The sequence below is a fragment of the Chamaea fasciata genome, unplaced genomic scaffold (assembly GCF_029207755.1).
Source record: "Chamaea fasciata isolate MVZ Bird 193981 ecotype frontalis unplaced genomic scaffold, bChaFas1.0.hap1 SCAF_12, whole genome shotgun sequence".
In the NCBI taxonomy this organism is placed as follows: Eukaryota; Metazoa; Chordata; class Aves; order Passeriformes; family Sylviidae; genus Chamaea; species Chamaea fasciata.
Window position 1 is genome coordinate 13539905 of NW_027094097.1, and position 13544 is coordinate 13553448.

Sequence of the window (13544 nt, forward strand, 5' to 3'; positions counted from 1 at the left end):
CTTTAAAACGACACTGCACTTCTTCTTTCTGTCGCTATTAAAAGTGAACAGCAGCTGGTTGAAATAGAAAATAGGGTTTTTTTTATTTCAAGAGAAGAAAAGTCAGGTTTATTATGATAGAGGGCAGTGACTCAAGGACTTGTATCAGCAGATGTGGGGAGAAAGTGACACTTGGCAGGAAGGGACAGGGAGAGAGGAAGGGAAGGAGGGAGGGAGTGATGCTGAGGTCAGTACATTTGTCAGTAAACTCAGCTCAGGGGCAGCCAGAAGAGCAGTTCTGGTGCTGGCTCTGCCCTGTTCCCTTGAGACACTGTTGCTTGAGATTTTAAAACACTTTCGAGCAGAATCTGAAGCTGCAAAAGATTTTGGCGCCGTGTTCAGTTTTCCCCAAGGGCTTGTACAGAAAAGATCAGGTTAAAGGACTTTCAAAGAAAAGCTGTATTAATTTAGGGACTGAGGAGATCTTGCTCAGTCACTGTGGTAGTTTTCAGACCTTTTGATGCAGTTGTTGTGAAGCCTGATGCTTGAAGCTCTTCACCTTACAGATGTTTTTATCCTGTCCCTCAGTGAGCTCTCCCAGCTGTACCCGCGTGTGTTCAGAGTGCTCTGCCATGGATAAACCATCCTTGAATTTTGAGAACAGATGTCAAAATAGAGCCAGTGAGAATGGAGTGTGGCTATGAGACGGTTCTTTAGTGAAAGGACAGTTCCTGGATTACCAGGGCTGGGATCTCTGGCAGTGCTGCATGCTGAGGTGTGATCAAACCCTTTGGTTCATGATCCATAACCCACATGTGCAGGGGATTTGGGGTTGGTTTTCAGGTATTTATGGCAGCTTTCTTAGTTAGAAACAAACCATATCTGAGCAGAAGGTGATCACCCTAAAGTCATGAAAATTCCTGCAGAGCCCTGTGTGGGAATGGGCATTATTCCCCTTGGACAGGTTCTGGAATCCTTTGGAACAGTTTTTCTCTGCCCATTCCAATGACTGAGATGTAGTGATTTCCCTGCCGTGGGTCACTGTGATTCTCCTGTGTTCATTTATGCAGAGGAAATCAGCTCCTGATAAGCAGGTTTGTAACTTCTGTAAGCAACCACGGCCTTGGCTGAATTGGGGGTTTCCTGGAAAAGTGTCATTTTGATCTGTGAATCTTCTCTGTAATGAGAGCAGAGAATAAAGGCACCACAAGAAAGAAACTAATGAAAACAAAATCCAGCTGTAATGAGACCAGTAGGAAGAACAGGCTTTAGATAATTCTGCCTTCAAAAAGCTGACAGTTTAATTAAAATTCTTATTGGGAACGCTAGGTAATATAGCTTTGCATTTAATAGGGATATTTTGCAAAACAAGTGTGTGACTGTGTTTCAAAACAGAAATTAATTGGTTGCTGGCTAGAAAAATGACTGAGATGAGTGGGTGTTTGAGCCATCCTCCTGCACCAGTTGGTGTCCTGCCATGCTACAGGTGCTCACTTTGCATGGCCAGTTTTGCAAAATTGAGCTATTTCCATGTTTTCTTACTTCCAGTGAAGTCTGAAGCCTTATATCATGAGAGGAAGGAAAAAAAATATGAAAAAAAAAAAAAGTAATTGGTTTGTTCATTCCTATTCACACAAATCAAAGGTGTACATACTGTCTTAAATTTTAATCAAAGTGGGGTGAGTTCCAGGTAGGATTCATTGGGAATGAAAAATGCCAACCTTTTTAAAAGAGAATGTTGGTATTTTCCCTTAAAACCTCACAGACAGAAGTGTCTCAGCTTATCTTTGCAAAGTCCATGCAAAGCCCGGTGTCTGTCCTGCTTATCTCTTGCATGTTGTGGTGCTGCAGAATTCCTGCCAATCTTTATTTTACACCACCACGAGTGGGTGAGAATTAATCCAGAGTGGTGAGAATTAATCCAGCTTTGCAGCCCGGCTGAAAGAACAGAGGCAAAGTGATTTTGCTCAAGGTCGTTCAGAAGATTATTGGCAGAGCCAGGATTAAAACTTACTTTTTAAATCCTAAAAGATGAGCGTTTTTAAGAGGTCTGGGAGTGTGGGGGTATCTCACATGAATTGTAGCAAAACTGAAACTTTTTTAAGCTTGTCTTGTCCACAGCAAACCACGTGGGCACACGAGGAAAGAAATGGCATTTTTTGTTCTCTTTTGGTTTTCCTCTTTAAATTGTGGGGCTTCAAATCAGCTGTTGGGGCAAACTCCTCAAAGCTTCCTTTCTCACACTCCACTTGGAATTCATGTTTGCCTAAAAGGGGAATGTAAAACCATGAGCCTGCCTCGTAATTCATAGTTCTGGTTGCTTTTTTTTTTTTTTTTTTTTTTTTTTTTTTTTTTTTTTTTTTTTTTTTTAACTCCCTATAAATTGTTGCTGTGAGGAGATTAGAGGAGATGTGGAAATCTGAGAGGTTTGGGAAATGCCTGTCTGTAAAGTCTGCTCTGATAATTTCAGCTGGCTCTCTGCCAAGTGCGGTTTGATTCTGCTGGTCAACTGCTCCCCATAAAAAACCCGAGTACTCCTAAAAAAAATCCAAGGGATGTGTGTCATTAGTGAGATGATTGTTGTTGTTGAACTGCAGGGGTTAAATCCCCGCGGTTCTCTGGGTGATTCCTGCAGGGGTTGGTGTCTGTTTTCCCAGTGAAAAACCTGAAGGATCAGGAAGCCAAACGAGGGGAGAGGGTTGATTAGCTCGCGGTGCTGCTGGTTTGCCCCTGTTTTTCTGTGCAGGAACGAGAGTCTATATTCTGGTTCAGAGTTCAAGCAAACCTCCCGATAAAAAAGGAACATAAAAGCTAAAAAGATTATAGAGATGGTTGTTAAACAGCTGAGCCTGCCAAATGTCTATGGAGTATCTGTGAGAGCATTAACAGAATAACAGCACTTGGGCTGCTTTGTTTTAAAATTTTATTGCACTTATTTCATGCTAAAACCACATTTAAGGTTCCAGTTCTAAAATGTTTCATAATGAATACTTCTTGAGTGAACCTTCAGAGCAGAGTTCTTTATAGGTTCATTTAAAGGCTTCAAACCAGGCTCCCTTCTCACCCTCCGGTGTTTAATCCCTCTGAACTCCACGATGCATTTTTGCTCTTCCTTGCACAAGGAGCTCTGGAGCCCAGTTCCTTCATCCTGGTGCTGAAAGCTCCAATTTTATGTTGTGTTACCTAGGGAATTCCTCAGTTTTCTCTGCTGTGCCACAGAATTTCCCTTCTTAGGAAAACCAGAAGCAGCATAAAGAGTTCCAAGTGTCACCAAGAAATCAAAGGAGCAGCTGACAACTCTTGTTGCTCAGGAATTCCAGTGCTGTCACATTTTTTGAGAATACGTGGCTGTTTCCAGGACTAGAAACTCTTGGTAGCGTAGAATGCCTTGAGATTGTTATTGCGTGTTGGAGCAGAGTGCAGCCCAGACATTAAAACATCTCTTTATTCATGGCATCTTCAAATCACTGTTTCCCTCAGGCTATGCAATAGCTCATGGAAAGTCCAAGATGAATAAATATTTCTGTGCAAATGAAGAAAGGGCTGCATGAAATATCTGTTTGTTAATTCCTGGGATGGAATACTTAGGACTTTTGATAAAGAGAGCTCCAGGAAGAACTGTTCATCTCCAAGCTGATCTTCTGGTTATAATTTTGTGTCTGTAGAAACTCTACTAGTTTTCAGATATAATAACATCAGCAAAGCTTGGTTATGTCAATAACTTCCTGGGGATTCCACAGCAACAATTTAATTAAAGGGGAGGTGATCTGAAGATTTGGCATGAAAACACAGGAGTGCAGAGTGAACTGAATCTGTAAATTTTTTAAACAATCAGCTTTTCTAATCTGCTGAACTTGAGCAAGCTGCTTATTAGAACCAGGATCAGACCTGGAGCAAGTGGGACTTGCATGGCGGAACTTTGGAACTCTGGATCTTGGAGGAACTGTCTGCTCTAACTTTTCAGCTGCTCATGATCTTCAGAAGTGGTTTCTTAGCAGAGAGGGTTGATTTCCTGAGAGGTCTGGAAACAAAACCAAATTGAGGAGCCAACAGTAAAGCTTAAACCTCAACAGGTCTTTAACTGTATCAGGTGTCTGGTTCCTACTTGGGACAGAAACACTCCTTGGGCTTAGGAAAGTTTTGGACAAAAAGTAAGAGAATAAGGGCACTAAAACATGGAAGTGCACTGAGAGCTGCATTTATTGGCCTGCGTGCTTTTGTCATATTTATTTAATTTTATAGAATGGTTTGCGTTGAAGGGACATTAAATCTTCCACTATACCAGGTTGCTCCAAGCCCTCAATGTCCAACCCGGGCTTGGACACTGCCAGGAATGGGGAGTCCTAAAATTCCCAGGGCTTAAATATTTTCTCCCAAGCCTTCATTTCCCCATCTCTCTAAGAGAAGCACAGCCTTTCTGTCCTTGTAACTCTGTGACATACTTTAAAAACTTTTGCTGGGTTCTTCCAAACTGTGATGGAGAATTTGACAAAGTAGAAAAGAAGAGAAGGTGAAAAAAAAATACTAAAAAGAAAAAAAATGTTCTTAAATCAGAGACCTGTCAATAGCATCATGCAAACTAAATTTAACAGCTAATTTACTGGTGACAGAAATATAATCCATATAATTTATGCATCTAATATAATCTGTCATTTGTGTTTAAGGAGGAGAGCAAGGCAGCATCTAATAAAATGTAGAAGAAAAATGAGTTTGTGAGGTGAGTGACAGAAATGTTCATTACCTCAGTTCTTTCCTGCGGTGTTCCTCTCTTTCAAGGCAGGAATCTTAAGAATTTGATCCTTATGAAGTAGAAAATTACTACTTGAAATGACATTTTTTTTCTTCCCCTTTCTTGTCAAAACCTAAAATTGTTCCAGTTCAAAACCAATCAAAGAAGAAAGAGAAGTTTCTGACTTCATCCCTGTCCAAAGAGAGCAAAGAGAAAAGAGGCCAAGGGCTCTCTCAGAGATGAAAGACCCGTGGAAGGTAATTTGAAATCGCCATCAGTTATTCAGGCTGTGCATTCACAGGTGAGGGAAGGAGCTTTGGACATTCTGCAGCCTGTGCTGGGCGAGAGGAAACCCAAATGCTCTGAAAGAGCCCTGAGTATGTGGTGCTGTAACATCCCCCTAAAAATAAGTTCATGTTGGAGCTGCAGCTGGAATCACAAAGCAGCAGTGCAGAGACTGTGGGATGTTGAGAAACACTTGGAGGAAAAGCTGAGGGAGATTCTGGATGGATGTTCCCATTGCTTTTGTGCATGGAATGGCATGATGAATGATGTAAAAGTCCTAAAAAGCAACACCTCGTGGTTGTAGCAGCACAAACTGCTGAAGGCTCTTCACCCTAACCCCAGGGCAGGTCAGAGATTTTGCTAATCAAGGCTTTGGCTGCAGAGAAGTCAGAGAAAATGTAAAAGTACTGCTGGGGCTCTCACTGGGACTGACGTGTTCCCTGTTGCACCCTGATTTGGGGTTTTGGCTCTCTGTAGGTCCAGCAGCCTCACAAGCTGCTCTCCGTGGTGACACAAGAATTTTAACCCTGTTAAAATTGTCATGTTCCCTTCAAATGGCCTCTTGTTTCTTCTGTTCTACAAAATACAAATACAGAGGAGGGGGAAATAGACTGATTACCTCAGCTGGGCAATTATGAATCCCACACTAAATATCCCTCGGACTTTTCACCTTCCAGGGATGAATTGTTCCAGTTCTTGCTGCCCTAAAGGTGTGTCCACATGAAAAGTGTGGCTGAGTCACATCACTGCAAAAACGTTGGAGTTTGCAGTCCAAAGGATAAATACAGAGCTGGTGTGTCTGTTAGCCCCCAAAACTTTAAACTTGGAACCTTAATGTGTAATTATTGTATTGTTCCTCTGTAACTTTATATTTGCTAATGCCATAATTTTAAAACGACACTGCACTTCTTCTTTCTGTCGCTATTAAAAGTGAACAGCAGCTGGTTGAAATAGAAAATAGTTTTTTTTTTTTATTTCAAGAGAAGAAAAATCAGGTTTATTATGATAGAGGGCAATGACTCAAGGACTTGTATCAGCAGATGTGAGAAGAAAGTGACACTTGGCAGGAAGGGACAGGGAGAGACGAAGGGAGGGATTGCACCCTGATTTGGGTTTTTTTGCTCTCTGTGGGCTCAGCAGCCTCACAAGCTGCTCTCTGTGGTGACACAAGAATTTTAACCCTGTTAAAATTGACACATTCCCTGTTGCACCCTGATTTGGGGTTTTTTGGTCGCTGTAGGCTCAGCAGCCTCACAATCTGCTCTCTGTGATGACACAAGAATTTTAACCCCGTTAATCTCATATTTGAGGGAAGACACAGCTCCTCCAGTCAAGAGCATCTTACAGCAGCATAAAATAAGAAGCTTCTCTGCACAATTGCATGAGAACAACTTTCTGAAAAGGATAAATCTGGTATAAAATCCTCCTGGCTGTGACAGACATTAATTCCTGGAACAATGTTTGCTGTTTATTGCATGTTGGCATTTGGGAGTTCAGAGATCCTGCAGTACATTGCAGACAATGTGATATTTATGTGATGTGATAAACACATTTATCCATAGGCATTTCTCTATTAGATTAAGACAAACTGTTGATTTATAAAAGGGGAAAATCATGTGTTTGCGGAATAGACAATGAAGCACACAACCTCTGGCTTTTTGTTTATTTCTCTTGTAATCCTATGATATAATTCCTTTAAAGCAGAAGGCCAGCTCCCTTGCTAATTGTATTTATGATATTTATCATGAGCATGGAACAAATATAGCAGATTTGCCATAGGTTATGCTTCTACAGACACAAAAACTCAGAGCTCCTGTGGGAGTTTTTAAAACTAATACTTCTGGTTAAGTAATTTTTTTAAAAAATTAAATGCCTCAAACACTGGAATATTTAAGCTTGAATAAGCACCAACTTTAATCACTTTTATTTGAAATAAAAGGATGAAGCTGGGGATGCAGTGTGTTCAACAAAATTATGGCTGGATGTGTCCCTTCAAGCAGTTTTATTTCAGATGTTACTTTGGGGAAAGAACTTACTGCTCTAAATTTGCACAATGACTGTTTTTCTACCCCAATAATCTGATCTTCTGTAGGGCCTTTTAAAATAATTTCCACTAAAATCATCACTTTCGAGCTGGTTTCACACCCATCTCATTGGTCATTTATTATTATTAAATGGCCATTTGTTTATCCAACATGGTTTTTAGGATCCTCAGTGAGGTTTGGGGTTATTCAGCTACAAAAGCAAGTGATTTTGGAGCTGGGAATCCAAATAGGAACCTGGAGGAGCAGAAAAAAAAAATGTGACAAGTACAGTGCAATTATCAGTACCTGAAACCTTTCCAAGAACATTTTCTCACAAAATAAAAACCCAGCTTTGCCAAAATAGAAACTTTCCACGAGTCCATACCGACTTCAGGAAAACGTAATTGTGAAAGAAAAGTCAAAATGAGTCATTTCAAGAAATGTCAAAACATTTCTGAAGGAGAACTTGTGGGGTTTTTTTTGTTTTGTTTTGTTTTGTTTTTTAAGTGTGTTAATTTTGATACTATATTTTTTAAAAATACAGTACTGAAATCAAATATTTCACTTGACTCAAAATGCTCAGTGGGGCAGCTCAAAGCTTCCAGGAGAAAACTAGAGCTGAGTGAGCCCCTTTAAACAGAATTATCCCATGGATGCTGTTTAAACAGAATTATCCCATGGATGCTGTTTAAACAGAATCAACTCACGGATTGTCTTTAAACAGAATTATCTCATGGATGGTCTTTAAACAGAATCATCTCATGGATGACCTGCTGGGGCTCAGGGCAGGACGGACAAGGTGTTGAGCCCCTGTGAGTACATGATGAGCTTTTCCAGGTGAAGCTCAGCTGACCTCTGCTGGGAAAAGTGGAATTTTCTAAAAACACGTCTTATGTAGTTGTAAAATCGTGTCTCCACAGCCAGTATCATAAAGCTTTAAAATTCAGAAGGAGCAGGTGCTGGAAATGCAGATACAGTTAATTTTCTTATGGAGGTGTGGTTTTGGTGGGAATAATCCATCCCTCTTTAACATCATTTGCAACATTCACAAGACCTTTCTCCAGAAGGGCTTAGAGGTTTGAGAGCAGTTGCCTCCATGGGCATGGAGTTTAAAAAAGAAATAAAAATAATAATATTCCTGAGAGAGCCAGGAAGTGAAGCCAAGTGAGTTATGAAAGGCTTTGCCTCATGATTGCTCTAATTTTGTAGAAAGTGCTATACCTTATAAAAAAGCTGCCTTGTGTTCAATTTACATAAAGTGTTTTAGTACCAGAGCAAGAGAGTTATAATTTGTCTCCCCAGAGGACAGTAATCTCACAACAGAAGAAGATATAATGGGCAGAAATAGTGGCACTAAGCTAGCAAAAAAACCCTCAAAACCCTCAATAATCCACTTTTGTCACCTGAGCATAAAAAAGAAAAAAAAAAAAAAAAAGAACAAAAAAAAGAAGAAACAACTGTTGCAGTAATTGTATTTATATGAAAAATAGAGCTACCACTCTTACAGATTTCCATACTTCCCAGCCAGTGGGAAGTCCAAGAGGCAATATTGCCTTGAGCACAGCTTTTCGTCTGAACAAATATTCAGAACTCTTAAAAAAATAAAGTTATTCCTTTTACAGATAGATTGAAGCCAGTCTTGTTTGAAATGGAAACCTCCTGTCACCAGGAAAACCCTTCTAACAAAACAGAGAGAGAAGAGGAGCAGTTTTGAGTTTCTGCTCAGTCTGATGGGTTTGTACTTTCTCCTTTATCTGTCTGTAAATCAGACAATTCCTGGCTGGAGACAGAGCAGCTCCCCAGGGCAGGAATTCTGCCCTCTCACTGCCCCCCAATCCTTGGGATCAGCGCTAAAATCCACTTCTGCCCTCTCAGTGGGATTTTTACAGCTCTGGAGTAGCCCTGGGAGCCGGGGGCTGGAGCTGGGTACCACAACGTCTCTGCAATTGCAAATTCTGGTTCTGCATCCCCAAACCCGAGCTGAGGAACTCAGCATTTCCACTTCTGCGAAAGCTCTCCTGCACCGGGAAGATTTCCGTGTCTCGGGGAGCAGGTGATCATTCCTACCTTTGATTTGTCCTATTTTTCATCAAGGCAAGGCCCTTTCCCTGTTTTACACAGCAAACATCTCATGTTTGAGAATTCAGTGATAAAGCAGCATCTCTAAATTTGTCTTAATGCATCAAGGCTGCAAGGACAGCAAGGCACCGAGGATTCCACTCTTTTACAGTTCCCGGTTTTGTCCCTGCTGTTACTTTGTAAAACAAAGCGGCATTTATTGCCTTTCAGAGCAATAGGTTTTATGGGGTTCGTGTGATGGATGGCTTCAGGCAGCACAACATGTTTTCCTTTCCTGAGGTTTTTCTCAGGTGTGTGTGTGTCTGTGCTCGAAGGGAGAGTGGAATTATCCAAACAGGGAAAAAAAATTAAGCAAAAGGATGAGCAGGGAATGGTTCTGGGTGGAAAGTGAAGCAACAAAAGCAGTGGTAAGTACATGTTAGAATTTACATTCTGCTTGAACAGTAAAGCACCCAAACGAGGAGAACCCAGCTTCGGATCCTGCAGCACTCAAGGTAAACATATGCAAACTGCCACTTAAAACATTCACTTGTCTTTTGTTGACAATGTAATCTCTTCTTTAATTGACAATCACACTTACACTTAAAAACCCCGTTTGAGCACACTTACCTCTCCGCAAATTTATCACTGTGATAAAAGCTATCAAAACAATAGGAGCAGTTATAGATGCTTTGTAGCTAATTATTTCCACAGATTTCAATTGCTTTCCCTAACTGAAAGTAGCAGGTTTATGCCTTTTTTTTCCTCCCAAACAATCCCAAATGTCCCCATAACTGTAGATTTCTACCACTTTGCTTTGTAAGCAGAATCAAAACACAGAATCCTGAAAGTTTCATAACAAAGTGAGATGTCTTGTTCTTCTGATGCTCTTTCTTTCCACATGTTTATAGTTTCTTGTAAGGAAATGTAAGGAGGACATTCACATGCACTTTCCTTACACTGTTCCATCTAAAGAAATAGGAGCAGAAGCATCAATACCTTGAAGAAGCAGAATTATTGGAGAGAGAATTTATAATCCTCATGGGTTTGTAGATGTCACTTTTCAGATCTGCTTGTAACTGACAATTTGAACTAAAGGTTTAAATACGTACTAGAGAACACTGAATTTTTATTTATTAAGGGAGGAAGGTTCAAGAGTGATCTTGACTCAACATTATTCTTTAGACATTAAAGGATGGGCAGACGGAATTGTTGCACTCAAATTCACGTGAGTGTTGATCCAAATGCATAATGAATATAAAGATAAATGATTACTAAAATATAAATGCTTACTAATTTAAAAAAAATTATGTGTATGTGGCTATAATTTTTGTGAGTAAGGCACATAGGGTGCCTCTTCTCCCAGGTAACAAGGGACTGGATGAGAGGAAACGCCCTCAAAGTTGTGCTGGGAAGGTTTAGTTTAGACAACAGGAAAAGAGTCTAAATATTCTTAGATTCTCAGAATATTTTTAGAATATTTCTAGATATTTTCATGGAAAGAGTTGACAAGCATTGGAACGGTCTGCATGGGGATGAAGTGGAGTCACCAGACCTGGAAATGTTCAAAAGACCTTGTGGGGGTGGCACTTGAGGGCAGGGTTTGATGGTGAGCCTGGTGCTGGATGCTGCTGCTGCTGGTTGGATTTGATGATCCTTTCCAGCCTTACCAATCCAGTGATTCTCTGCCTGTTACTTGATTGTTTTTACATTCTTGTAAATCCTCTCCTGTCCATGACAGATCAGACTGGACAGTGCTGAGGAACCAGGAAACCACACCTTAAAAATATTTTTGCTACCTTTCAACTAATTTTTTGCACTTCGGATTAGAGATTTCTTAATCACTGTCAGTGTGAATTTTACCAATAAATGATTCCCTTCCCGTATCAGCCCTCAGCTGGTGGGTCAAGGCTGAAAAGGCAATCACAGTTACAAAATTGCAAGGTAGCTTTAATGGCCACTCTGTAGGAGCAAATTTTTTGTGACTCACATAAAAATCAAAAGATTAAGGCAAATGAATTCTTTTACTTCTGAATTTGCAGTTGCAAGATCAGTGCTTAGCACATAGCGGGAGATGATAGTCTTTACATGTAATGGTGTTTCATTAGCTTGCCTATTTATTCAAATTATGCTTTTACTGTTATAGAACTGTTCTGTTTATGTTTACATTTTATAGTCCTATGTTTACTTAAGAGAATAACTTGAAACCATTCCACAGATGTAGCAGCACTGAAAACCTGCCACGATCCAGTGAGAAAGTGCTTTGTTAGGAAATGTCATTTAATCAAAACCATTCAGACTGTTGGGGAGAAAAAAACCCACACGCTTTTATGGAAATGGCACCAAATAAAGGGTGTGCTGCTGTTTCTTGGCTGGGGTGCAGTTGAAGAGTCAGTGTTCATGTTCTCAGTGGCCTTAATGGCTCAGTGTCTGCAAGTGGCTGAGGCCTCTGAAAGGATGTTTTTAGGGAATATAAATTATTATGATGACTGTTGTTACCATCAGCTGCGACAGCAGGCAGCTGACATGGTGAATATTCCACCCGGCTTCTGGAGAAACACTTGGTTGGTGCTAACATCAGAGGGCTTCAGGATGGGGGGAAATTATAAATAATGTGCAATCCTTCTCCAGAGTAGCAGCAAACTCCAAACTAAGGAGCACAAGGCGGAGGAAATCCCTGTCTCCCAATTTTAGATTGCTCCGTGGCTCGCCAGCATTTGCAAATAAAGCTGGATTTTGAGGCTGTGAATCAGAATCTTGAACACACCCACATCAGACTGTGCTGGAGGTGCTAGGGCAAGCTTTGGGAATGTTTTTTTCCCAGAAAACCCAAAACTCCAGTTTTCCTCCTGCTGGTCTGAACCCCTCTGTGTGAGGGGACAGGGATTGTAATGGTTTGTGCAGCAGGGAAATGGATTGTGGCAACCTCACCAGCTGGGTTTGGAATTAGGAATTATTCCCAGTTTGGCGACCAGAGTGTCCATGTTGGAATTCTGGAAACTTGGATTTGGGGATTTTAGTATATAGTAATACATGTGGGGTCAAGATGGAGGATTTGGGGTGTTGTCTAAGTCCTCCTTCTTCACTTTCTTCGCCTTCTTCTTCTTCTTCATGGGTTTGGGTGGTTTTCCGTAATTGGGTGAAAAAGGTCCACATTACAGGCCTTGGGTGGTCATTACTGGGTCAGAAATATAAATAATAGAGGTGTCACCTCGTTATTGGGTAATTAGCACTTGAATAACCTTGTAAAGAGTCAGAGGCATCCATTTTACCTCTGTTCTCTGACTTGCTAGTTACAGCTCACGGCTCGTCAGTCTCTAAATAGATAAACAATAAACATCCAAGTCTGAACTCAAAATCTACATTTCCTGTGCATTATTCATCCTGACATTGGCAGAGAAAAAGAAGCCAGAACCATCACAATTAAATAATTCCAACCAACGGGACGGGGCTGCTGGGAGACGTTTCCATGAGCTTTTATTGCCACATCAGCCTCAGTGCAGGGTGAGACAATTGAAAGATGGCAACAGCTCATGTCCTGCCAACAGCAGCCAGAATTCTCTGCGTTACAAGAGAGAATTCTCTGTGTTACAAGGCCTTTGAAAAGTTGTCTAACCAATAGCAAATTGTTCAGGGCTCACAGGTGTGGCTGGGGCTGCAGCTGGTCTGTAAGCCCAAAGTGTAAGTGAGCTGGAGAAGAAACCGGTAAGAGCCGTGTTTACCCCGAAAGGAATTTCACCAAGGTCGTTGGCATGGAAACCGAGGAGGGAAGAAGGAGAGGGAGATAAACAACCTGCAGCTGGAAAGGAAGGTGCCGGGAAGTTTTGTGAGTGTTGGTTGAAAGCAGCGGTGGAGACTTTTTGTGCCAATGAACGTTGTGTTGATTTTTTTGTGACCAATGAGTATAAACCTTGTTGAGTTTATAAACCACAGCATGCTGTGAGAATAAACAGAATCCTTCTGAAGATTTTGCTGTGTCACTCGGTGTGTCGTAACTGTCCCAACAAACGACACACAGACATCTGCATAAAGCAGTCATGAAATATGTATTCCTTATATCTAACACATTCATACCTTATATCTAACAATAGGTGCTTGTTTCATATTTTTTGCTCTTCAGGAACTTTTTACACTCTTCTATAAACAAAGCACAAAGCCTCATCATTAAAGTTTTCTATTATCTTGCTTAGCATTTTTCTACTTGCTACTACTTTTCTACTTGCTAAGGCCTACCTCTACTCAGCACAAAAACACAGTCTTTATTGTTCTGTGTCCTTATTCTTGTGTCCTTTTAACTTCAGGCCTTACATCTGCATTGCTATGAAAGCTTTCTGCTTTTTCTGTTTCCCACATGTCCACGGTCATCTCAGGTCAAGCTGCTGTAATTCCATAAATTGTCTCCTTGGCTCTGTTCCTGCTGCCCAAAGGGTTTTTCTCCAACCACTGAGAGGGTTATGCAATGTTTTCTG